Genomic DNA, 25312 nt, shown 5'->3' with positions numbered 1-25312 from the left:
TGCCTGAGGTTTTGCAAATATTCTTGGATAACTTCAGTTTCACCAAGATATGCACTAATTTGAACCATCTTTAAAGTTGCTGATTTGTATTTTTGTAGGTTTTCATCTGAATTGTTGCTATTACGATTCAATTATTGCTCAGCTGAATTGTAGCAACACACCTTCTCAGATGTGTCTCAGTAGTACTCCTCTGGCAAAAACGTTTCCCTGGGATGATGTATGCAAGGGAGATTTTCAGCTCTGCTCTCTGCAGTAAGCACACACTTTGCCCATGTTAAATCCATGTTTCTGCATTGCAAGGCATAGGCTACAACTTACAGCCTAAAAAGTTAACTGTTGTTCCTGATGTCATTGAAACCACTGCATCCTGCTGTCAGATTGCTTGATGCTATTAATGAACAACTTGTGTGTCTCTCTATAGGTGCCAGCTTCCCTGGCTAAGATAATGTTGTGTAGCTCGGAGGAGGGGGACGGGGAACTATTTTTCAGAAACAAGAGATGGGAACACAGTGTGAGGAAGGGCTCAAGCTAGAGACAGCTGCTCCTGCCCTCGTGTAAAACCCTCCTTCCCAGGAGAGCTGCTGAGTCAGAGTTCCTCATTTCATCTTGGAGGCTACAGGGAAGAAGAAAAAATGTAATGAGAATGGTGGATGTCAGGGTGGAGAATAAAGTTACATGGAGTAAGAAGTAAAATGCAACTGATTGCTGTGCTTAACTTCCTTTTGGGCTATCCTCCTGTTCCAAGGAAACACCATGACTGGCTTTTATTTTTATATGGTTACACATGTTGTGATCTTGAAAGTACTGTTTGTGTGAAAAAGGTTGTCCCATTGTTTATTTGAGCAGCAGTGTTGCTATCTGTGCATTGAACTCTGAACCCTTAGTTTCTTTACTACAAGAGAGACCAATTGCTCTGTATGCACCTGTCAGTTCTTTGTAGATCACCTTGCAGAAGGTTTCTGTGCTGTTATCATGCCTGGACAAGCTTTTTCTCTCTGGACTTGCAATAGATGAACTTTCCTTGATCAATGGGTTGATGTAGGGAAACTGCAACATGCTTACACACATCCATTCACAAGGGATAGATTAAGCATGTTAAATCAATTTCTCCTCACCTGCTACTCCTTTAGTACACCTCAGAAGGCTGAGGGATTCTGGTAGCTGTGAGAGGGTTTAGATTTCTGCTCTGAAGCAAATTGCCCACTTCTCATGTGAGGCCCAGAAGAAAGAGGAAACATTTTGTTGGAGGGTAAACAATAATTCCACTGTCTACAATAAATGAGTCTAGTTAGCAGTGCCAAGGTTCATTCCTGATCCTGTAATGAGAAATGCTCAAAACTCTGGCAGTGGAGATTCCAAAATGTTATTTTTACCTCAGGCTTGTAAGGAAATGAGACTTGTTTGATCATACTCTGTGTGCGTGCGTTTGTCTATCTATCTGTTTGACCTTTCCTAATAATGTTTGAGGGCTTTGTCTAATTGCAAGAAAATCTAATGAAGATTAAATCCCAAGCAATGATAAGTACCAAACAGCTTCAGAAAAGTAAGCAGTTGCATAACAAAGGGACGTTCTTTTGATGTATCCATAGAGGGAAAGGCAAATATATTTCATTAGCTATCAGAAAGGGGTGTTGAAGGCCGGGCTGTATTAGCTCTTTTCTACTGTGAAAGACTGCTTTTAATTCAGTTTTCTTCTACCACTCAACTTTTGCCCATGAGCTTCCTTGCAGCTATTACATGTAAGAGTGGTAGTGCACTACAGACACTTAGCCAGTGGACGCCGTGGGAAAAGAGCTCATCCTGAGTAGCTCAGTGCTACAGATCTCCAGTTTGTAGCTGTCTGGTTTTCAGCTAGGATGGAGACAATTTTCCTCTCAGTAGCTGATGTGTTTTGGATTTCATATGTGAAGAATGTTGTTAAACACTCTGATGTTGTAAGTTGTTGCTAAAGAGACCAAGGTCACTATCTATCTTCCCACGTTTCGCAGGTGCAGGAAGCTGGGAGGGATATAGCCAGAACAGTTAACCCAAACTGACCAAAGACAGTATTCCATGCCATAAACATCACGCTCAGTACTTAAGCGGAGGGGGATGAGCAGGTGAGCTCTCTCTTTTTTCTCTCTCTGTTTGGATTTTTTCTGGGATAGTTTACAGGTTTTTTCTTTGTTCTATGATTGCTGCTCGGGACAGGCTGTATTGGTCATTGGGTCGTCGGGTGGTAAGAAAATGTGCATAATTTTTTGGTTTTCTTTGATTGTTTGTTTGGGTTTTTTTTAAATTCGTCTTCTTTTTTTTTCTTCCCCCTGCCCCAGTTAGTATTATCATTATTATATACATATATATATTATTATCTTTTCTTTTGCTATCCTAATAAACTGTATTTATCTCAACCCACAAGTTTTATTTTCTTCCTGATTCTCTCCCCATCCCCTGGGGAGGGGAAGGGTGATTGAGCATCTGTGTGGTACTTGATCGCTGACTGTACCTAAACCATGACAGCAGCAAATGGGAACTAACACCTTCTGGCCTATGTTGCTTACGATGTTGACAGCTCTCTTCTGATTGAGCATCCTAATACCTTAACCAAGAAGATAAAACTGGGAAATGCCAATGGAAAGTCAAAGCAGGTTTGTCAAATTCAAATATTCAAATGTCAGAGGTCAGGCCATAGGAAAATATGAGATTTGTTTAAATATCTCAAGGGTTTGTTGCATTTTGCCTTCTTCCACCTCTGATTTGGGATGACACACTGAAAATGACATATACGCTAAACACAAAATTGATAACCAGATGATGTAAATATAGAGAAATACCAGTTGAATGATTAGGCAGGTGGGATTTACCCATTACAAGTTTTGTCAAAATATCTGAATTTTCATCTAAAAACTCTGAAGGTTCCAATTGTAGCAGTTTTGCTTCAGCAGATGTGGAAGGAAATTCATTGCAGGTGTCAGAAGAATGCCACTCCACTGAGTAGTCTGTTTCATAAAGCCTCCATTTAACTTACTTCTGATAACTATTGAATCAGTGCTACATTGACATCAATATCAAAGCCAAATAAACCTCATTAATGTACTTGGAACTTGGATCCACTTATAACTTATAACTGTTAAACAGCAACTAAATTAGTAAAAGATTCTGAAATACAAATATAAATAAAAGTATCTCATTAACTAGAACTAAGTAAATCATTACAATATATTGATTAAAAAAGGTTAGGGTACTTATTGTAAAAATACGGAAGAGATAGAAACAATAATATTGGTGTAAAAGGGCAGATCTGAAGTATTTGGAGTGGTTAAAAGCACATACTACAGAGTAAACATCTAGATTTATGATAGTAGTAGGTTTTCTTTGTACCTAAATTAGTTGTCTCATGCTTTATTGAAACAGAAACAGTAGAAAAAGTTTAGTCACTGGATATTTTAGTTAGCTTTCCTTCCACTACTATAACATTTTGTAGGATTTTCAGAAATACTAGAAAAGCAGTATTTAAGTAAAATTCTCCAGAGAGCTTTGAAGCAGCCTAACTATTTTCACTGCAAACCTAAAGAGATGTAAATCTGTTTTGATTCTACCTTGGACTCTGGGAGCTCCTGGACAGGGATGTGTGCCTGAGCTTGGTATTTCAGATGCACTAAACTTCTCAGGGAATTAATGTCTTGGGTCTTCTGCTGCAGATGAAGTCGCTTGGGAAGGGAAGTGGATGGACAACACTTCATGGCAAGCTTCTACATGGTGTAACACCAAGTCTGGTTCTCAGTGAAGGGGCTGCCTTCATGCTTACCCATAAAATAGTTGATGTGCGTGTTGGAGAAGTAGCTATTTACAGTTATATAGCAGCTGAGTCAGATGGACTACAGTATTTTAAACAGCTTGCTGTTTATCCAGAAATCTCTGGTAAATTTTGGAAACTATCGGATTACACTGAGACAAAATTTTGTGGTGGAAATGAGCTTGAGAAAATATGGTCATTGGGTCCCTTCTAGCCATTGACTTCTGCAGGAAGGATAGAGCTGAACGCAAGCACTTCGGACATTGTCCTCATGAACTGCGTTTCTCTCACACACTTTTAAAGTTTTGTTTTGAACTTGTTTCCTTTTCCTATCTCCAAGTATAAGGACAAAGGATAAATCCTCCCGATCAACAACATGATTGTAGGATTGTATGAATGCCTCATTTGCAAGTGATCCAAGTGGCAGAAATACACAAAATGTTTATTTCATCTCCTTGGACAGCAAGGACAATCTAAAAAGGGAGGAGTGGAAAAGAAAAGAATTGGGAAACTCTCTTTTGGACAATATTTTTACTATAATGAAAGAGTAATTAATCTGGAAATCTTAATGGTTTTGATCATATTTCTTTTAAAATCAGTAGAAAAGTACACTTAAAAAGTAGATTTTCTTATTTTAAAAGGACATATTAAAGGTCTACCTATGAGATAATAGTTTCAGTTCGTCAGAATAAAAGGTTTTTGTTGATCTGAAATAAATACTTTTTTTTTTTTATTTTATTCTGTGAAAGAATTCAGTAAGATTTGGTTTTGTTTCTTTTTTTCCTCTCAGTTGGAAAAATCCATTTACTGACCAGCTATACAAAATAGCCACAAAACAACCCTTTATCTTTTCTGTCAGGTAAATTCTTACTTGTGTTTTGAGTAATGGTATAGTAGTCTTTGGTGTTTTCTGGAGACAACACATAAAATATTTACCATGCACTTTGTGTACATCATTTCTTTCAACTCAGGACCAGTAGGCTCCTCAAACTTTAATTAATTTAGTTCAGAACCCACTGTGGATAAGAGAGCAATTTGCAAAGTAGGGGTCAGCAGGTAGAGGAGTAACGAGGGAAGTAGGAGAAGGATGTTCTGTTCCAATGTGCTCTGCTGGGAAGGTTGGACAAGTCCTTTTGCTTCTCTCTGTACAGCCCCTGCCCCAAATCTGGAAAACAAAAAAGAATTCTACTTCATTAGTAATGCAGTTTGAGATTGATGGAGGAAAATGTTACATAGAAGCTAGATAAAAAAAGCAACACTTTATTGCTAAATTTCTTTAGGAAATGGGAGAAGTGTATAAGAGTGCCTGAGATCACAAAGCAGGGTGGAGTTTGGGATTAGAGCATGAGATTTGTACTTCCTAAAGCCCTGTTTCTCATTTTCCCTCATTTTAAAATATTCTAGTGCATGTAAATACTTTCTCAGATAATAAAAATAGTTACTTTTTTTTTTCTTATCAGGTCTCACAACTTTCCTTTATAATCTTCAAATTCAAAGATTGTGATTTATTTGTATCTTGATCTATGCCATGAGATTTAGAATCATAGAATCATAGAATGGTTAGGGTTGGAAGGGACCTTCAAAGGTCATCTAGTCCAACCCCCCTGCAAGGAGCTGACTAGGTCAGGTTGCTCAGAGCCTCATCCAGCCTGGCCTTGAACATTTCCAGGGATGGGGCCTCCACCACCTTTCTGGGCAACCTGTTCCAGTGTTCTATAACTCGCATCGTAAAAAATTTTTTCCTAATTTCTAATCTAAATCTACCCCCCTCTATTTTAAAACCATTACCTCTCGTCCTATTGCAACAGGCCCTACTAAACAGCCTTTCCCCATCTTTCTGGTAGGCGCCCTTGAGGTACTGGAAGACCGCTATCAGGTCTCCCTGGAGCCTCCTCTTCTCCAGGCTGAACAGCCCCGACTCTCTCAGCCTGTCCTCATAAGAGAGGTGCTCCAGCCCTTTTATCATCTTCGTGGCCCTCCTCTGGACCTTCTCCAACTGGTCCATGTCCTTCTTGTGCTGGGGGCTCCAGAACTGGACACAGTACTCCAGGGAGGGTCTCACCAGGGCAGAGTAGAGGGGGATAATCACCTCCCTCGACCTGCTGGCCACGCTTCTCTTGATGCAGCCCAGGATGCGGTTGGCCTTCTGAGCCGCAAGGGCACATTGCCTGCTCATGTTAAGCTTCTCATCCACCAGCACTCCCAAGTCCTTCTCCTCAGGGCTGCTCTCAATCCATTCCCCGCCCAGCCGTATTTGTGCTTGGGATTGCCATGACCCAGGTGAAGGACCTTGCACTTGGCCTGGTTGAACTTCATGAGGTTGGCACGGGCCCACCTCTCCAGCCTGTCAAGGTCCCTCTGGATGGCATCCCTCCCTTCCAGCGTGTCGACGGCACCACACAACTTGGTGTCGTCGGCGAACTTGCTGAGGGTGCACTCTATCCCACTGTGCATGTCACCGACAAAGATGTTGAACAGGGCCGGGCCCAGCACGGACACCTGAGGGACGCCACTCGTGACCGGTCTCCACATGGACATTGAGCCATTGATCACCACTCTCTGAATGCGGCCATCCAGCCAACTCCTTATCCACCGAGTGGTCCGTCCATCAAACCCATGTCTCTCTAGTTTAGAGAGAAGGATGTCGTGTGGGGCAGTGTCAAAAGCTTTGCACAAGTCCAGGTAGATGATGTCAGTTGCTCGTCCCTTGTCCACCGATGCCATCACCCCGTCATAGAAGGCCACCAAATTGGTCAGGCACGATCTGCCCTTGGTGAAGCCATGTTGGCTGTCACCAACCACCTCCTTGCTCTCCATGTGCCTCAGCATGGTTTCCAGGAGAATCTGCTCCATGACCTTGCCAGGCACAGAGGTGAGGCTGACCGGCCTGTAGTTACCTGGGTCTTCCTTTAATAATAATGCATCCATCAAGAAATTTTAAAAAATGAAACCTAGAGCACTCATATTTTGCAATGGTCTGGAGGGTAAATCTGGCAAATGAATCCAAATGCTCCAGCATGGTAAACATCAGGGACTTCATGGTCCAGCTGAAGTGGAATCTGCATACACCAATGACTGAAGCACCGGATGTATATGGTCGAACAGAAGGAGATGTGAGTGATCTTATCTTCTAATTCTTTAATGGGACTTTGCCTCAGGTGACACTACTGGTGAGGAGGTATTGACATCACCAGACGGAGCTGGCTTTTTTCCCTCTATAGTCAATGGATAAAAGCAGAGATTCTTCTAGAAGGTGATTCTGAGCAGGTATCTAATTTAGGTGCCCTGAACTGACCTCCAGGGATGCTGTTCTGTCTTTGTTGACCAGAGAAACAGTTGGGGAAGACTAGCTGGAGGAATTAGCTGTCTCTGGTGACAAAAATTCATCAAGTTTCCTATCTTTTCCCACTTTTCTTTCCTCTGTAACTCACAGTTAATTCACAGTGCTGATAGTATCCTTCCTGTTCAAGTCCATCCTAAGAATAGACTAAGCAGCTCCTTCAGAAGGTAACATAGCAGAAATTGTATTTTTAACATTCCCTGCATGAGCACTTACTGGGGATGTCTATGCCAATGAACACTCAAAGCAGCATGACCCCTGTGCAAGAAAGCAATGGGTCTTCTTCATACTTCAACCAGAATCTTTAAAAACCTCTATATTTTTTCCCCATCATTATAAGGTGAACTAGTTGGTTCAGCTAGTTGGTTTCCCATTTAGAGGATACATTATTTTGTCAAAGTAAGTTGGAAAGGACTTGTATTAGATTTCAGTTCAGACCCTTGGGAAGGGTCCAAGACAACCCCATGATATAGCTGACAGTCATCTTCACACAACACTCTTGAAGTGTTATCCTTCAAAGGCATGATCAAATCATCCAGTAAAGGGAAACAGCAGAGAGATGGGTTTTCTTGCCGCTGAAACCAGGGACAATTCTAAATGCTGAGAACATCTCATCAATGATCCTTGCTTTGATCCTAGACTGTGGCTTTGATATGAATATCTCAGTCGTTCTTTCCTGCAAAGTGGGAATAAGAGATAAAATTTGCAAGCTGGGAAGAAGGTGGTGTGTGGTCTGCCTTTGAAAAAAATAACTGGAAACAACTTTTCCTTTTGTTGCAATGAAGATACACCGAAAAACAGAATGTGGCTATATGCCTTGTGTGCATACCTTAAATTATTTCTCCCTCCTTTAGTTTTCCCAGACTGAACATTGGCTTCATGACTTATCTTCTCAGCTTTCCAGAATTTGTGGTGTGTTTCATTTTGTTTAAAAAATCTGGGGCAAACCCAGGGAAATGATTTCAGCTGTGTGGTGAGAATTGCTAGCTGCTAACTCTGAACCACAGAGAACTGCTGGGAAACTGCATACTTCCATCTGATAACCATTTTATGGGAACGTGTGCTGACCCACAGCTGTGTTTCTCCGCAAAATACTGGGAGCATGAGCCCTCTTCAACCAAACATACTTTATGGTCTATTCTTAGCATAATTTTTTTTTTTTCAGCAGATTTGTTCTTTCCTCAACATTGAGATTGTCAAAGCAAAAAAAAAAAAAATCAGTGACAATGTTTCTTATGCTTGGTTTTGTCTGCAAACGGTTTGCAAATTGAGGTAACTCCATTAACTGTAAGTCTGGTATATCTTGGTGTGAGTTGCATAAGGACTGAACTAATTGTATTTATTGGTTTCTCCTGACACGTCTGTAACTTCTGAAGAATGACTATTAATTTCAGTTATGACATTTATCAACTTAGATAGAACAAAGATTCAAGGAAAGACAAAGCTAACCTATCCATACTAGAAATATCCCAGCAATGTTAAGATAGATGTTCCTCAGCTTTCCTTCTCCCCAGGATGCACTTCTGTGGATTAAAAAATGTAGATAATAAAGAATATTTATAGGCAGTTAATGAGACAATAGACAACTAAGCTGTGGTGAAAATAAGATCTTATATTTGACCTCTCTGGGGCCAAAATTGCATATTGAGTTTTCCTAGTGCCTTCTCCTTCTGTGTGATTATTGGAAAGATTTCAGTATTCACAGCTGAAAATGATCCAATCCCTCAATATTTTGAAACAGATTGAATCACAAGTTTACTAGATCATGCCTTAATGCATGGATGTGTCAGATATGGACTCATAAAATCTCATCAAGGTAATATTTCTGGGAGAAATCTTTAGCATGAACAGATCTTCCTATCACTTAACAGGTGTAAAAAATCAAAGCAAAGTGTCAAAATTTGAATTTTTCTGTCACCTGTTTCAAAGAATGATGAAGGTCTCAGAAGTCCACTGAACATAGATAATCTACCTCAGGATAGAGGCTTCTTGTTTCCTGGCTGTGGGAACAGTTGTATCTCTTGTTTTCAGGTTAGTTTAGCTAAGATTAGTTAATTTAGTCCTGGCATGTTCCTCTGAGCAAAGATAATAAGCGTTGGAGAAGAGAACAAACTGTGTCTGCAAGTACAGTCTCACCACACATGCGGAGTCACACACATGCACAAGCACACACACACACACTTGAGTTTATACAAGTGACTATATATTAATCTGGCAAAGTAAAACAATGTGCAGGAGAAGGTCATTAAATTCTACTTAAAGGATCTTTTCTTTCTTCCCCTTTTTATTGCCTCTAGCAGTTACTTGGCTGCCTTTAGAAGCAATTAATCTCTGGTCTGATAACATTTCGCACAGCAAACTGGAGAGCTCTATTCAAACAGAGTGAAGACAGCTATAAAGTTTCCCTTCTGAGCCCCTCATTTGACCTAGGAAGGCTCCATCCTGTTCTCTGCTTGAGAGTGCACTGGGATCTCATCAAACATTTTCACAGTGCCCATATCTCATGGGATTGGAAACTGGCCTGCAATGTCTCTCCTTTTCTCTGTTGTCCTATCTGTCATCTTTTAAATGCCTTCAGGCTATTGCCGTGTATTTATCCCTTCAACAAAGTTAGTATTGCGAAAATACTATGGTGGTGAGTACTGGCTCAGTGAGTACATGCTGAGTGCACATGCTTCTTCTCGGGGATGTTGGTTCGGAAAGAAGATGGAAGACCCCAATGTGTGTCATAAGGCAGCCTCCTGATATATGTACATTTCTTCCTTGCTTTGATCTTCTGGAATTCTAAGTCCCACCAAACACCTCACTGAGGAAACTGAGGCACAGTAACTATCAGAAACCAGCACTTCTATACCTTCAGGAAACAGTTTTATACTAGAAATATAATGGCGGAGAAGACTAAAGGTGCTCCTGTACCATGGTGATGGGAACACTCGAGAGGAAACCAATAGGTAAGCGGTGCAGCTTTCTTGCAAACACTTTGCAATTCTACACAGTCTAATTGGGAGCATGAACCTGCTCTTCCCTCCACGTGCAGTGATAACGTCCGAGTTACTTGTGTGCAAGCTGGAAAGCTGAGGAGCTGGGTCTGTCTGCACCATTTACTGTCTGCTGACAGAATCACTGGAGAGAACTTGGGCTGCTTTGCTCCAGTGGATGTAGATACAGCAGGGCTGAGCCTGGCTGCAACCTGTCTGCACATCAGCAGTGGCAAAGGAAGCCTCTTCCCCTGGTTTCTTCCCCTAAGTCCTTCTCTCAGGGCACTTAAGGCAAGAAAAGTTTGCCGATTTTAAGTCATTCATGTAAATATTTCAAATCACTTGTCTGCTTTGGAGTCAGCAATTTCACTTGCATGACAGTCTAGTTCAGTGAACAAATGAAATGGTTTATTTATAAGCTTGCTTCTCACCAGGGAGCCAATTTAAGTTTAAAATTAGCTAATTGTCCCTTTGATGGATTTCTACTTGAAGTAAATAGAGGTCATTAAGTTTCTCTGTTAGGCTGCATTCAGAAAATAGCTATCTGACAAGAGGTTGACCTTACTGAGAAATCCCAGGTAAAGTCAACTATTTGGAACAGCTCTTTAGCTTTACATGTTAGTGAAGCGCCTAGGGAGGAAAGGGATGTCATTACCCTGACAGTCTCCTCATACTTCATGCCTTTTATGACTGCAAGTACAAGTTAGAATAACTTGAGATATACTTACAAACAAATCACTTTTTGAGGTACAGAATGATTTTAATTGTCCTCCTTAGAAACACCAGCACTCTGTTGATGAAACATTTCTCATCAGACCTCCCAAATGACCACTGACTTGTCTTGAAAAGAAGCAGCAGTGCTAATAAAACATCAGACATTCTCCCAAAGTCAAACAGTTGGCTCAATCTGTACTTTCCAAGCCCTCCAAACTTGTTAGTCTGACTCCCCTGTCTACTAAGATATTGTACACCTGTATTTCAAGCTTCAGAGGTACAAGAAAACTTCTGAAATACAACTTAACTAAGCCCAGGAGATCAAAATATTCTAGTTTACTCTTATCTGTGATTTTACACTACAGCACATCCTCAGCACTGGGATGTACAATTCAAGGGAGCACTCACTGCGGTGTAATTTAAACAGCAATGCATCATGCTGTGTGGAAGTGTTGTAGGGATGGGAATTTGACCCAGCATTATTCAACATTTTTATTAATGATCTTGAAGAAGGAGCACAGACTACATTTGCTAAATCTGAAGATACTACTAAATTAGGAGGTGCTGCAAGAACCAGGGAGTCTGGGGAAGTAACAGTATGTAGCTGAAATCCATCCTGGACACGAAGCAAGTCAAAAAGGAAAAAAACCTTCCAGTGTCTGTACTTAGCAGAAGGAAAATGCTGGAGAGCTGGAGAGTGAGAAAAGTTGGTTAGCTAAAAATCTGCAAATCTAATATGGATCAGAGAAACATGGAATCCCAGCACTGACAGTGGCTCTCTGTGACCATAGCTGCATCGTGTATGTGTCAGAGACGAAATAATGCTTCCTGCATCTCCTACATGACACTAATTAAACATTTATGAGAATGATTTTACAAAGACAAACTACTGGTCCAAGTAGTCTAATATCCTGTCTTCAGAAGGGACTAGTCCTAGATAAATTTGGCCAAGGTGTAAGAAATCCTGGAGCAAACAGTTCTTGGCATGGCATGTCCAGAAATGCCAGAAAGAGTCTTAAATAAACTCTTTCAGGGACTGGGAAGACATGAATTAGTCCTGATGAGGCTGTCAAGTTGGAGCACTGTTACAAGAAGCTGTAATCCTGCAAGGACTGGAGTCAGTCTCTCTGTGTGGCTCCACGCTGGGGCATGGAGCCTGGAGTTTTACCATACCCTAAACAACCTGCCCACAGGGAAAATTCCCTTCCCAGCTCTACCAGTTAGAGATTCCTCAATGTCCTGAAAAGTGATGGCTTAAATCCTTTTCAAGATTCCTTTGGTAAAATTTTAGCCCCGTGGAAATTATTGATAAACTCCCACTGAGTTCAGTGGGAGCAGGATTTCTTCCAATGGATATATATTGTATGTCAAAGGCTGTGGAGGAATTGAAAAGTCTGTGTAGGCAGCCTACTTAGATTCTTCCTCTTATAAATCTGCTATCTCTCTTTTGCTACTCCAGTAATGGCTTACACTCCCCAAAGGTAACCTCTGGAAGATATCAGCTACCCATGAAGAATTATACACTATTTAATCAGGAAACTAGCCATGGGAATCTTTTCTAGAACTCCCTGCATATTTTGAAAGCTCATTGCAAAAGCAGTTTTGTGGAGAATAAAACAAAGGCATAAGAAAGTAAAGTTTATTATTTAATTGACTTTGTTTTAAAATATGCAAACAGAGTTGGCAAAGTTACCTCCTTCACTAAACAGAATAAAAGTGCTGAGTAGCCATTTGCAGTTCTTTTCTCCCATCCTTTGATTTAACTACTGCTGGGAAATACAATAGCCAAATGTACTTTTTCCTGCACTGAGGAAAAAGACACAGTGTGATGCATTAGATAAGCAATTTCCTCTGAACTCTTAATTTTAGGATGCTGCATTTTGCCCAAAAGCATAATTTTCTACTACAAACCCCACAGTAGCTGAAGGAGACTATGAAACTGCAAACTAGGTTCAGTTCCCTTGCTAAGCTTCATTGCTGCAGAAGGTTGTCTCACTGGAAGAAGGACAGCAATCCTGGGACAACCTTCTGACACTGGTGCTGACTGTAAAACTAACTGTGGAGTTAGTTCCATGCGTTTTACAGCCAAACTGAAATAACATATCCAAAATCTCTCATGTCCTCATTTTATTTTTTCTTTATTTAAAAAAAAAACAACCATGACTATGCTAGGAATTTGTCAGAGTAACAATGCCGTAAAACTGACCAAGGCCTTAAGTGATAATAATCTACTGCTACATAGCTTTCCTCACAGTCTTATTTCTTCTTATTTCTACTTTCCTGGTGCTCATGCATCTTATGTGTTGAGACTGTAGGAAAACAATGCTGCTTATGAAGTGCGTCCCCTATACAGATTTTATGCAGCACATTTAAGCAATAACTATTGTTTGATTTGCATCAGACTATAATTACTTGCGGTAACTTTCTGGCTTCTAAATTGGCCAACTGTGATTTCTTCCCTTACAGGAGGATGAACTGACTTCAAATCTAATTATCTGAAGCTTAGATTGAACTGTTCTGATCAGCAAAGTGAAAGGCATCAGCTTAGTGGCATCTTTTTACAGTTTCATACTGAGTATTATAATTGATTTAAAGATTGATAAGAAAACTTTTATTTTTTAACTTTCTTTTAATTGCAGACAATTTCTCTTTAGTACTGTTATGCTGAAAATCAATAAATGCATAGAAAATTATTCTTACAACATAATTATTAACACAGATCATTATTACGAAGCAGCAGAGAGATGTAGAAAGTATTTTTAGGTTTTAGAGTTATTTATGACATTTACAATTTTTGCTTAATGAAACTAAAATATGTCTTGGTTTCCTCACCCGTAAAACTCAGATAATTAAAGTTCATTTCCTTATAGATGTGGTAGGAATTTACTTTTCTGAATATTTAATGTGCTGCAAGTTATTAAATAATTCTGCATACAGACTGAAGACTTGAAGTTCTATTTTCTCTATGATTTTTTTTTAATGAAAACCTTTGCATTTTTCTCTAATAATAACGGGATGCTGTAGAGAATGAGACTGCACTCAAATGTGTTCTGGTGAAGAGTTAGACCTTGATTAAAATCACTCTTCTGAATGAGGAAAAGTGGACTTACAGCTTAGAAGTTGTGGTGCTTTCTGGAGGGAGTCCAAATCAATGGACTGCAGAGTCCTGTGGAAAAGGGCACTCTCACTTGCAGAAATTGATGCACTTTTCCACTGAATATTCAAAAACTGATTGGATATTTAAAAAAAAACCAAATATTCATTCAGGTAGCTCTCCTCTTGGCATTCTAGCTTTTCTGAATAATTTCCCTTGTCACCAACTTTCCTGGGTATTGATTAGGTGAGCACAGGTACCTGTTGAAATTGTCTGGACTCCACCCCACGGCAGAACGTCTGAAATCTTGTCCTTTGTGGGTGTAGCCCTTTGGATACATCTCTTTAACAAAACCTGGATCAAATGACTACATTTAACTGTCGTTGTGGTATATAACATGGCACACTGTTCTTGTTGAAACTGGTTTTACTACAAGGGGTCAGATTATGATGGTTTTTCTTCAGGCATTTTTTTTTTTTTGTGCAAATAATGTTGTTCTGTTGACTTTTATCCCAGTATATATTAATTTCCAGCTGCTCAAGTTGATTGAGTAGTTTATAAAGGCTGACATCAACCATGGTGAACTGAAGAAGAGGTAAGAAATTATTTATTGTGAGTGAGAAACATGCAGAATCTGGATTTGTGGAAACAGTGAGAGATGAAACTTGCAGCAAAGAAGCAGCAGCAGACTAACTGCAGAAGAGTGCTGGCAGATGGCAAACAGAATACATATCTATGAAGTGTAGATCCACTTAGTAGCTAAGAATAGTTTATTTTCCAAAATATTTTATTGTTATTATGTCTTTAATTCTATAAACAAAACAAACAAAAAAATAGCCAGCTGTTTTATTGAGGCAGCAACAACAACAAAACATGAAGAAGGAATTAGATATTTCTAATTTCCTCCTTATGGGAGTATAAGAGTCCAGCAGCTGCTGCAACTGGCAGTAAAGTCACCATTGCAAAGAACTTATTGAGCAGTAACAGTTAAAAAATCCAGGTTGCCACTAAATCACAGTTCTTCACTTGGTTCCCACACTCTTGCAATGCCCTAAGCTATTCACAGCTGCCACGCATCTCCCCAGAGGTGGCTGCATTTCAGTGGTACGCAAAGGAACACTAACGTTACATCAACAGGCAGATTAATACACTCTCTAATTCTACATGACAAGCAATAAACAAATGCAAACCACCATTTTATTCAATAGGTGACACAATTCCTTCTCAGACAATAGAAGCTAGTGTCCCAGCATATTACTAGGAAATATTAAATAGCTACAAATATTTGGCTACTTCTCCTTCTTCACTGCACTGTGTGTGGTCACTTAGAACTATTTTGATGCAGTCTTGTAATGCTACAGAATTGGTGTGGTAACATTTTATACTAACTTTATTTTTATTTCCACAGAGGAAAATAATTATATGATGTGCAATGCAATGTTGACTGAAGTTCAATCTCATTGAAAACTCCAAAATATCAAATGTGAATGCGGGGCAGAATTCTAAAAGGTTTATTTTTACTAGGAAAGAGTATTATATACTGTAGAAATATGGTAGGTTGAAAGGTACGTAAACAATAAGATGAGAAGTGACTTTTATGAACATAGCTCAGTGAAGAATGCTTCTGATGTATACATACATTCTCAAACCACAGAAAAGGTCCATGTGTAGAAATGTAGACTAATAAATATGCAAAAAATCCAATAGCACCTGTTGCTATAATAAAATAATTTTGCCCTAATTATTTATCAAATTCCTTTTCGGTCCTTGAAAGAGAAAACAATAACCAGCACTTGACTTTCCAGCAGGCATGATACAGTTCTTTTCCCACGAAGCAACGATATGCCAGTGTTTGTGATAAATCAGTGACTCAGTGACATGAAGGGAAAAGAATTCTGAAAGGCACAAGTAAGATGCCGAATGCAGTTGAAGAAAAAATTAAATCTAAGTTTGTGTAAATCTCACCAGAATTTAAAAAACTCCCTTAAAAATCTCCATAATTACAGTGTCAATTTACTTAACACATTCCATAACCGCTCTAAAAACAAGTAAGAACTTATTTATACAAGAAATTTCATAGAGCCTCACACAGCCTTTAAAAAGAATATCACAGCAATCCAAGTATCGTCTCTCTTGTTTTTCTATACAGGTTTTATTATCTCCATATTAGATTATTAGAGCTCCAATCTGCTGGGAAATTTTCCACAAAGAGATAGTGTTCATTCTCACAATTTACTTCTCCCAGAAAGATAAAAAATGCCTATATTAGCAACAAGTCTACAATTATTTGAAAAAAAAATATGCTTAGTCTAGCTTCTCTTAAATTAGAGGAGCGACTCAGGCTCTAAACTACTGCTACAACCTCAGTAGGAGTGATTTATTTGAGCTGCTGCCATTGAGAACATATTCTTTTAATAGTGTGTATGAGCCGGGTGTAGAAATTGTTTATATTATCTCAGTTTGTTATTTTTAGAGTCTATTTTTTTGCATCTGTATGTTTGAAGTTAGTATCTGTAAGGACCTACGTCCCCTTGAACCGCACTTAGTAACTTGAGCTGCAAATGAAGCAACTTTTCTTGCTCTGTTTTGTCATTTTGGAGAGCAAGGAGGTGGTTGGTGACAGCCAACATGGCTTCACCAAGGGCAGATCGTGCCTGACCAATTTGGTGTCCTTCTATGACAGGGTGACGGCATCGGTGGACAAGGGATGAGCAACTGACATCATCTACCTGGACTTGTGCAAAGCTTTTGACACTGTCCCACACGACATCCTTCTCTCTAAACTAGAGAGACATGGGTTTGATGGACGGACCACTCGGTGGATAAGGAGCTGGCTGGATGGCTGCACTCAGAGAGTGGTGATCAACGGCTCAATGTCCATGTGGAGACCGGTCACGAGTGGCGTCCCTCAGGGGTCCGTGCTGGGCCCGGCCCTGTTCAACATCTTTGTCGGTGACATGGACAGTGGGATAGAGTGCACCCTCAGCAAGTTCGCCGACGACACCAAGTTGTGTGGTGCCGTCGACACGCTGGAAGGGAGGGATGCCATCCAGAGGGACCTTGACAGGCTGGAGAGGTGGGCCCGTGCCAACCTCATGAAGTTCAACCAGGCCAAGTGCAAGGTCCTGCACCTGGGTCATGGCAATCCCAGGCACAAATACAGGCTGGGCGGAGAATGGATTGAGAGCAGCCCTGAGGAGAAGGACTTGGGAGTGCTGGTGGATGAGAAGCTCAACATGAGCCGGCAATGCGCCCTTGCGGCCCAGAAGGCCAACCGCATCCTGGGCTGCATCAAGAGAAGCGTGGCCAGCAGGTCGAGGGAGGTGATTCTCCCCCTCTACTCTGCCCTGGTGAGACCCCCCCTGGAGTACTGTGTCCAGTTCTGGAGCCCCCAGCACAAGAAGGACATGGACCAGTTGGAGAAGGTCCAGAGGAGGGCCACGAAGATGATAAAAGGGCTGGAGCACCTCTCTTATGAGGACAGGCTGAGAGAGTTGGGTCTGTTCAGCCTGGAGAAGAGGAGGCTCTGGGGAGACCTGATAACAGTCTTCCAGTACCTCAAGGGGGCCTACAAGAAAGATGGGGATAGGCTGTTTAGTAGGGCCTGTTGCGATAGGACGAGAGGTAATGGTTTTAAAATAGAGGGGGGTAGATTTAGATTAGAAATTAGGAAAAAATTTTTTATGATGCGAGTTATAGAACACTGGAACAGGTTGCCCAGAAAGGTGGTGGAGGCCCCATCTCTGGAAACATTCAAGGCCAGGCTGGATGAGGCTCTGAGCAACCTGACCTAGTCAGGGATGTCCCTGCTCCTTGCAGGGGGATTGGACTAGATGACCTTTGAAGGTCCCTTCCAACCCTAACCATTCTATGATTCTATGATTCTATGATTTTTGGTAGCCAATGAACAAGAGTAATTTAATGTTGATTGCACACAGCCAAGACCTTGTACTCACAGAAATGCTCTTTTTTCCAGACTCTTTTCCTTCCTTTGCAACATGGGATGAAGAAGTGTCTGCAAAGTTAATCTGAATTGACACGCTTCCTTCATATGTGCCTTAAACTCATACTGGCACAAAGCAGCTGCTTTCTGCTTGCTGTGCTAATGCAAGAATGTCTTCCCCTTGGTCACTGAGCAGGTGTAACATGACTGTCCCACTGTTCTAAACAGTGGAAGAGCAGCAAAAAACATAATTTGTACACGAGCTTTCTCAGAGGCTAGACACGTAAGAAAAAGGTGCAGAGGGTTTTGAAGTGCTGGTCAGAGAAGGTAACCAAAATCCACTCTGTCTAGTCACACAGTTAGATCTTATCTATACAGCAGTCATTACAGATCAGGCTTCCAACCGTGAGGAAGATGTGTTCATTTCTGGGAAGGAAAAGGGAAATTACAGGAAAGATGGGGAAAAACTCTTCAGCAGGGCCTGTTGTAATAAGATGAGGGGTAATGGTTTTAAAATAGAGGGAGGTAGATCCAGATTAGATATTAAGAAAAAAATTTTTACAATGAGGGTGGTGGAACGCTGGAACAGGTTGCTCAGAGAGGTGGTTGATGCCCCATCCCTGGAAACATTCAAGGCCAGGTTGGACGGGGCTCTGAGCAACCTGATCTGGTTGGAAATGTTGGACTAGATGGTCTTTAAAGGCCCCTTCCAACCAAAACTATTCTATGATTCTATTTTTTCCTAGGTGATTGGGGCAGGTCCTGAATGTGCCTTTAGAGGCTGTAGCCAGGACCATCTACTCTCATGGATATAGTAAAAATACTGTTAAGATTGGAAGAATAATGAAGGGAAAATGTGAATGATAGGAAGGGTAATTGCTGAATTTGAAATGGCAGAAATATTATTAGCCATAAATGTTCAGTCCTTTAAAACCAATAATCGGTCACTTGCAAGGTCCTGATTAACTGTGGCTTTTAAGTAGGGTTTTATACCGTCTGTGTCATCAGTAATTCAATATACTCACACAGACATGATACTTTCATGTTTTTTTTCTGTATTTGACTGTCCCAGTGTGTTTTAACCACATACTGGAAAATGTACACGAAAATATGCATTGCACCATTATTTCTTATTCATATCACCAGACCACATTAAGACAGCTCAAATCAATTCACAATTCCAGATGCCACAGTTATAAATAATTTAAAGGGAGACCAGGTGGAAGAAATAAAAGCACATGTGAGATAAATATGTGAGAATTCTATTTCAAAAGTCTTAAATAACAATTTCCTAAGAGAAAAAGTATTCCAATTTAGAAGGTTTGACAAGGTGTATTTGCGAGCAATTTCATTTCTTCTCATTTTCCACAAACCCTCATTTGTCCAGGTACATGGCTTGTGTAGATATTCTGACTGTATGTGCACACTTCCGCAAATACACATGCAAATTTAAATCTTTAAGGAGAGAAAAGATTAGGAGGTGGTTTTTTTTTTTAATAACAATCCTTGGGTCTTAAATGTATGTCCTTTTGTGATTGCACTTTGTGATCTGACACTCTTCAGCCCAGCACCCTTGATATTTTTCCCTGCCCTTTTGACAGCCCCAGCTTGCTGCTCACAACAAATTTGCTTATTTAAATTATCTGAATCAAAATTAACCAGGCCAGCAAAATCTGTCTTAAACAACTTCAGCTATCTGAACTCATTTGCAGCTGAGTTAGGTTAGGGTGCATTCAGAGGAGCAAATTGGCTGGCAGATCTGCAAGGGCAGACATATGAATGAGCAGCAGGGAGCTGACTGCAAGGTCTTCTGCGGACCTGGAGTTTGGAGAGTGCACGGCTCTTCTCAGCCTAAGCCAAAACTTGCCTGTACTTACATCATCTTCACCTCCAATTTATCAGTAGGTGGAGACCCTGAATCTGAACCGAAAAAAAGTTAGGTTAAAAAATCTTTTCCTGTATCCAAACCTCCCACAGTTCTCTGTACAGTCTAATCTACACTTTCTGTCCTCAAATACTGCCAAACACACACATTTTGTGTTGTTCTTAACTTACAGATTTCTTGCACACTCAGTCTCCCCAGAACCCTCCTCAGACATACAGATATTAGTTCTTCAGGCAGCTCTTCAAAGATGACAGCCACTGCCATTGCAGTAATCTCCAGCGAGGTAGGACATTCCTTCTCCCTCTCTCTCAAAGGTGATGCTCATGTCTTGCTGTTCCCTGCTGCACGGGGACGTGATTGATGTAAGACCAAGCCCACAGTCTGGCAAAAGCTGAGCACAGGGGCTGGGACAGCCTCCCCAGTGGTGGCTGAAGGAAGTTCTCCCTCTTGGCTTGGGGCTAGAAGGTGAGGAACCTCATAAGCTTAAACTCTGGGCTATACTGACTTTCTAAAGATGTTGCTATAGCACTTACCACTACAGTTTCCAGGATTCATATGTAGATCCAGATTCAGAATCTCTGCCTACTACTAAGGTGTTAGCAAACATGGCTTAAGTAGGGGCAAGTTTTGGCTTAAGCTGGAGATCTGCACACTCACCAGAGCAGAAGCACTGCTCTAGACCACTGCAAGAAAGCTATAGCCTGCTAGAAGTTTCATGGTGAGATCAGAGCAAAGCGCAGTGACTCTTTGAATATCTCACAGCCAGCAGGGATGTAATTTCTCCAGCTTCAAAAGCTTGAGTGTGTTGCGGTTGATCTAAGGTTGCTCATTATTTAGCTACTGGGAACATCTGATTTTGTGCAGCAGAGGGCAGTAGCCTACACATACATGTGCACACACAACTCACACACTCTGCTCACACACCTCTTTGCAATATTTTGAGTATGACTCTCTTCTCCCCATCAAACATGGACTAAGAAGTTTTGGATCTCTGCAGAGAAGTTAATAACTTTCAAAAAAAAGCTGAAGAGGGACTTTTGACAGGGGCTTGTGGTGATAGGACAAGGGATAATGGCTTTAAAGTCAAAGAACGTAGATTTAGATCAGATATAAGGAAGAAATTCTTTACTGTGAGGGTGGTGAGGCACTGGAACAGGTTGCCCAGAGAAGCTGTGGATGCTCCATCCCTGGAAGTGTTTCAGGCCAGGCTGGATGGGGCTTTGAGTGACCTGGTCTAGTGGAAAGTGTCCCTGCTCAGAGCAAGGGAGTTGGAACTAGATGATCTTTAAGGTTCCTTCCAATCCAAACCATTCTATGATTCTATGAATCTGAACATTTTGTGGCCCTCCCCATTGAGGAGGGCCATGAGAACGATCTGAGGGCTGAAGAACCTCTCTTATGAGGGCAGGCTGAGAGAGTTGGGGCTGTTAAGCCTGGAGAAGAGAAGGCAGCAGGGAGACCTTGTAGCAGCCTTCCAGTACCTAAAAAGGGTTTATAAGAAAGATGGGGAGAAGCTCTTTAACAGGGTCTGTTGGAATAGGACAAGGGGTAATGATTTAAAAACAGAGGGAGGTAGATTCAGACTGGATATAAGGAAAAAATTTTTTACTCTGAAGGTGGTAGAACACTGGAACATGATGCCCAGAGAGTTGGTGGATGCCCCATCTCTGGAAACATTCAAGGCCAGGTTGGATGAGGCTTTGAGCAACTGATTGAGTTGGAGATATCCCTGCCTCTTGCAAGGGGGTTGGACTAGATGGCCTTTAAAGGTGCCTTCCAACCCTAACTGTTCTATGGTTCTATGATTTGAGCTTATAAAAATAAGTTCCTCATACCGGACGGAGGATCAGGGCCATTTGCTGTGCTTTTTTTCTGCTTAAGTAACCTTCATCCACATTTACAAATCCAAATATGCTTTATAATTCATTTATGAATTTGGCAACAAGGATACATCTTTACAAAACAAGTAGGGTATTTATTCTGAGGGCTTTCCATGCATGCCTTGATGGACTTTTATACAATCAGCTTTAATGAGATCAGGAGGTCAGAAAGCGTTTTGTAGACCAGAAAACTGACCATGATGCTGGATTCACTGATCAGTTCATTTGTCTTCATCTTTAGTGGCTTTTCCTTCGTCTGCCTTTCTGAAGCCAGCCTAATAACCACAAGAACACACTACATTGAGGAGGGAGCCATTACTTTAGGTATGAGTCAAGTTCAGTTTTTACAGACTATAAATGCAGTTTCTTTTTATGAAATGTATTTTACAACAGCGACAGAAGTGTATGAAAAACCCTGCATGAAGGGTGGGCCATTTCACCAGTTCTGAGATTTTGGAAATGTTTGTGGGAGCTTGCATCACTACAGTGTTATTGAAGAATATTCTCTTGTAAGTCAACGAAGGGTACTCGTCTCTTTGATGAGAATGAATGAGTTGTTTGAAATATGTCTAAGAAAAAGAGTCCTGAGCCTCAGAGTGAAAGCTAAGCTCAGATATCGAGTTTCTTCAAGCTTGATGCTGGTTGCATTTGGTTTCTGTTCTGCCTGATAACAGAGGTTACCACCAGTTGGAAGTGAGCAAATGCATCTTTTTCCTTAGTCTGTAAATGATTTGGATCCAGTGTTTCAGCCCATATCTGCCTGACATTAAACATTTTATTTAGTGCATTTAGAATTGTTATGATGAGTTCTGGCGCTACTAAAAGAATAGTTCTCTATCTTACCCAAACAGATGAAAGAAATCTCTAAAAGTTTAAAGGAAAACAGAGAAATTATTTCTAAACCTCTGGTGTTCAGTAACTGGCTTATACATTTTCTTCAGATTGTTTCAGCAGTGGCTTTACTACCCAACTCACTGTCTTATCCTTTCTCACTCTTATGAAAGTGTTAGTCTCCATGTTACTCCTTACAAGTGAGATTTTTCAGCATACTTGCATTTAACAAAATTAATTAGGCTTCAAATTATATAATTTTAAGAATTGCTTCCAACATGATTCCTGACTAAAGATAGAGGAGTTAAAAAAAAAAAAATCTTCAATTTCTATGGTACAAGAAACCCTAATAAAAAGTTAATTTTTTAACATTTCCTCTTTAAGTCTTAAATCCTGGAATTTAAATATACAAGAGTCTCAACCTTCTAGTCTGTATGGTTGCAGGAAAAAAACTTTAAAACATCAATCAAGTGTATTCTTCAGTCTTACAAAACAGAAGACAAAATAGATTATTATATAGTATTATAAGCCATCATTTAGTAACATAATCTCTGGTTTTTAAGCCTGTCTCACAATTTTAGGGTCCTTGATTAAAAACTTCAGAGTGCTTAGAGTTAACACTATTGTTTCTGCAGCAGAGTCCTTCAGAGTTTAAGACTTTGGCAAGCAAATGCTACATGGGAAAGAAGAAGCAGGTTACTCCTGGCCCTGACTCAAATAATTTTCATGGACACCCAGGCAGGATAACAATAAATGGTGCTTCCAATGCAACCAGGAAGTGACAAGCAGCCACAAAAACTGAATCCAAGTTTTCTGTGGGAAATTCTCACTGCCTTCTCACAGACAATTCCCTCAGCTTTGCACTGAAAGTGATAAATAGCTCAAAGTTTGTGATAGTTACAAGGAGCATTGCTCAAACTGTGCCTACCTGGAACTCAGGGCAGGGCTCTCCTGACCAAATCTGTGACCTCTCTTTGCCATGCCTGGGTCAGGTTCATTTCCCTCTGCCTTCATGGCCTGTCAGTAATGAAAGAGAACTCACGTCGTAATGACCACTGTTGCATAGGGAAGAAAGGATCTGAAAGCTGGGTTAAGCACACAAAAAACTATGACCTGCATGTTTCCAGACACTTTCCTGGCTGTCATTCAGAGTCAGACCATCTACCCTGTGTTTGGGAAGAGCTCTGCTCAGGATACCTGCTCAATAGAGCAAACCGTAGCACATTCAGCTCTGTGCAAGCCTGACTCTGCATGAACAAGAGCTTGCCTTTGTGCAACAGCATTGAGCAAGACTGGACTGCTTCCCCAGTCACCAACACAAATCAAGAGCTTGTGCCAAGAGAGCACTAAAGCACATGGTTAGGTGTCCACTACGAATGGTGAGGGACATGAAACTAAGGGACAAGTCTGGTCTTGGACTGCATTGATAGCGTGTTGAGGCTCATTGCAGCTAGCTCATCTCCTTCACCTCAGCTCTTTATGGTAGGAGACTTTTGTAGAGGTCTAGAGCTTTTGAAGATTGTCAGATCTGTGCAAACCTGGCAGAATGAGCGATCCATAAAAGGACAAAGGATTTATCCACAATTTTCTGCTTTTTCATTATTGTTGAAACCTTCTCCTATTGAAATGTCCAAACATCTTTCTGAAAAAAGTATCCCTCTGTCCATACATCAATACTTTCTGGGTTTTAACTATGTATCAATACTTTTTGTTTTCTAACTATAACAAATTATAAGAATTAATTCAGATTCCATTTGTGCTCTTTTTCTAATATGTTGATATGCATAAATTGAACAAGATACACTGTGTTTACAGAACTTGGAGGAATCTAGATTGAACCTCATGTAACAGAGATTAGAGTTTAGCTTTTTACATAAGAGCAGTACGTCAAGGTCATACAGATGTCTCAGTTAAGAAAAAAATCATATCCTTTGGCATGAGTAAATTTCACTCCATTGAGTAAAATTTCCTTTATCTCTTGAGTTCTCTTATCTGTGCTGTCTATAATTTTTAAGACAAAACAGAGTTGTTATAACAAGACATTGTTCATACTAGTTTGTCCTATTTCCTTTCAGCAGCTTCTATATCCTTTTTAAATCCAAATGACTAACAATCGGGAGACTTCAACCTTAGACCCTTCAGAACTGTAATTTGTAGATGGAGCACCAGCTTTGTGAAAAGCAATGCCGTTTATGTCTGAAGGTGAATGTTCAAGAATGGAGACAGGCAAAATGCTTAATCATCTTCTAGTCAGACTTTTAAATTTGTTAATTAACATTCATGCTTATCTGGAGATCAGCTGAATCCCTGGACTCGCTTTTGCAGGAAAGGGTGTTCTAATTATTGTTTGAAAGGCATTATTTACTTGACAAACCCAGTTGCCACTCATGCCATAGTTCCCTGTTTGCGAATAAAGGGTCTGTTCCTTACAGCTCGAACATAAATTCTTGTCTCAGCTGGAGTGGGTTCATGATTGTTGAACTCAATGCAGGAAAACCTGCAGAATTTATACCGTGTATATATGTGGTTCTATGCCCGTTGCAGGGGACAGATGATACCTTTTCCAGTAAAACATTGCAGTTGGTGCAGAGAGAACATTTTTAATAGATCTGAACCAGCAGAATGAGTTTATAGCATCTTTGAGCTTTCTTATGCAGTGATAGAACTTTTACTTGGCAGTAGTGGAATTAGATTATACAACAGAAAGCCAAGAAAGCAAATCTTTAAGCAGTAATATCCCTTTACACTTATTTGATCATGGGTTTGTCTCACACTTACTGTCTTAAGATGCTTGGCACTTGCAAATTATTTTAAATAAAAGGAATCTTTTCAAATCATGGTTCTGTGAAATCATAAGTATAAATCATAACTG

This window comes from Chlamydotis macqueenii, chromosome 2 (genome assembly GCF_036417535.1).
Source record: "Chlamydotis macqueenii isolate bChlMac1 chromosome 2, bChlMac1.mat, whole genome shotgun sequence".
NCBI classification, from domain to species: domain Eukaryota; kingdom Metazoa; phylum Chordata; class Aves; order Otidiformes; family Otididae; genus Chlamydotis; species Chlamydotis macqueenii.
The sequence above is the reverse complement of the archived record's forward strand: the minus strand, read 5'-3'. Positions refer to the sequence as shown.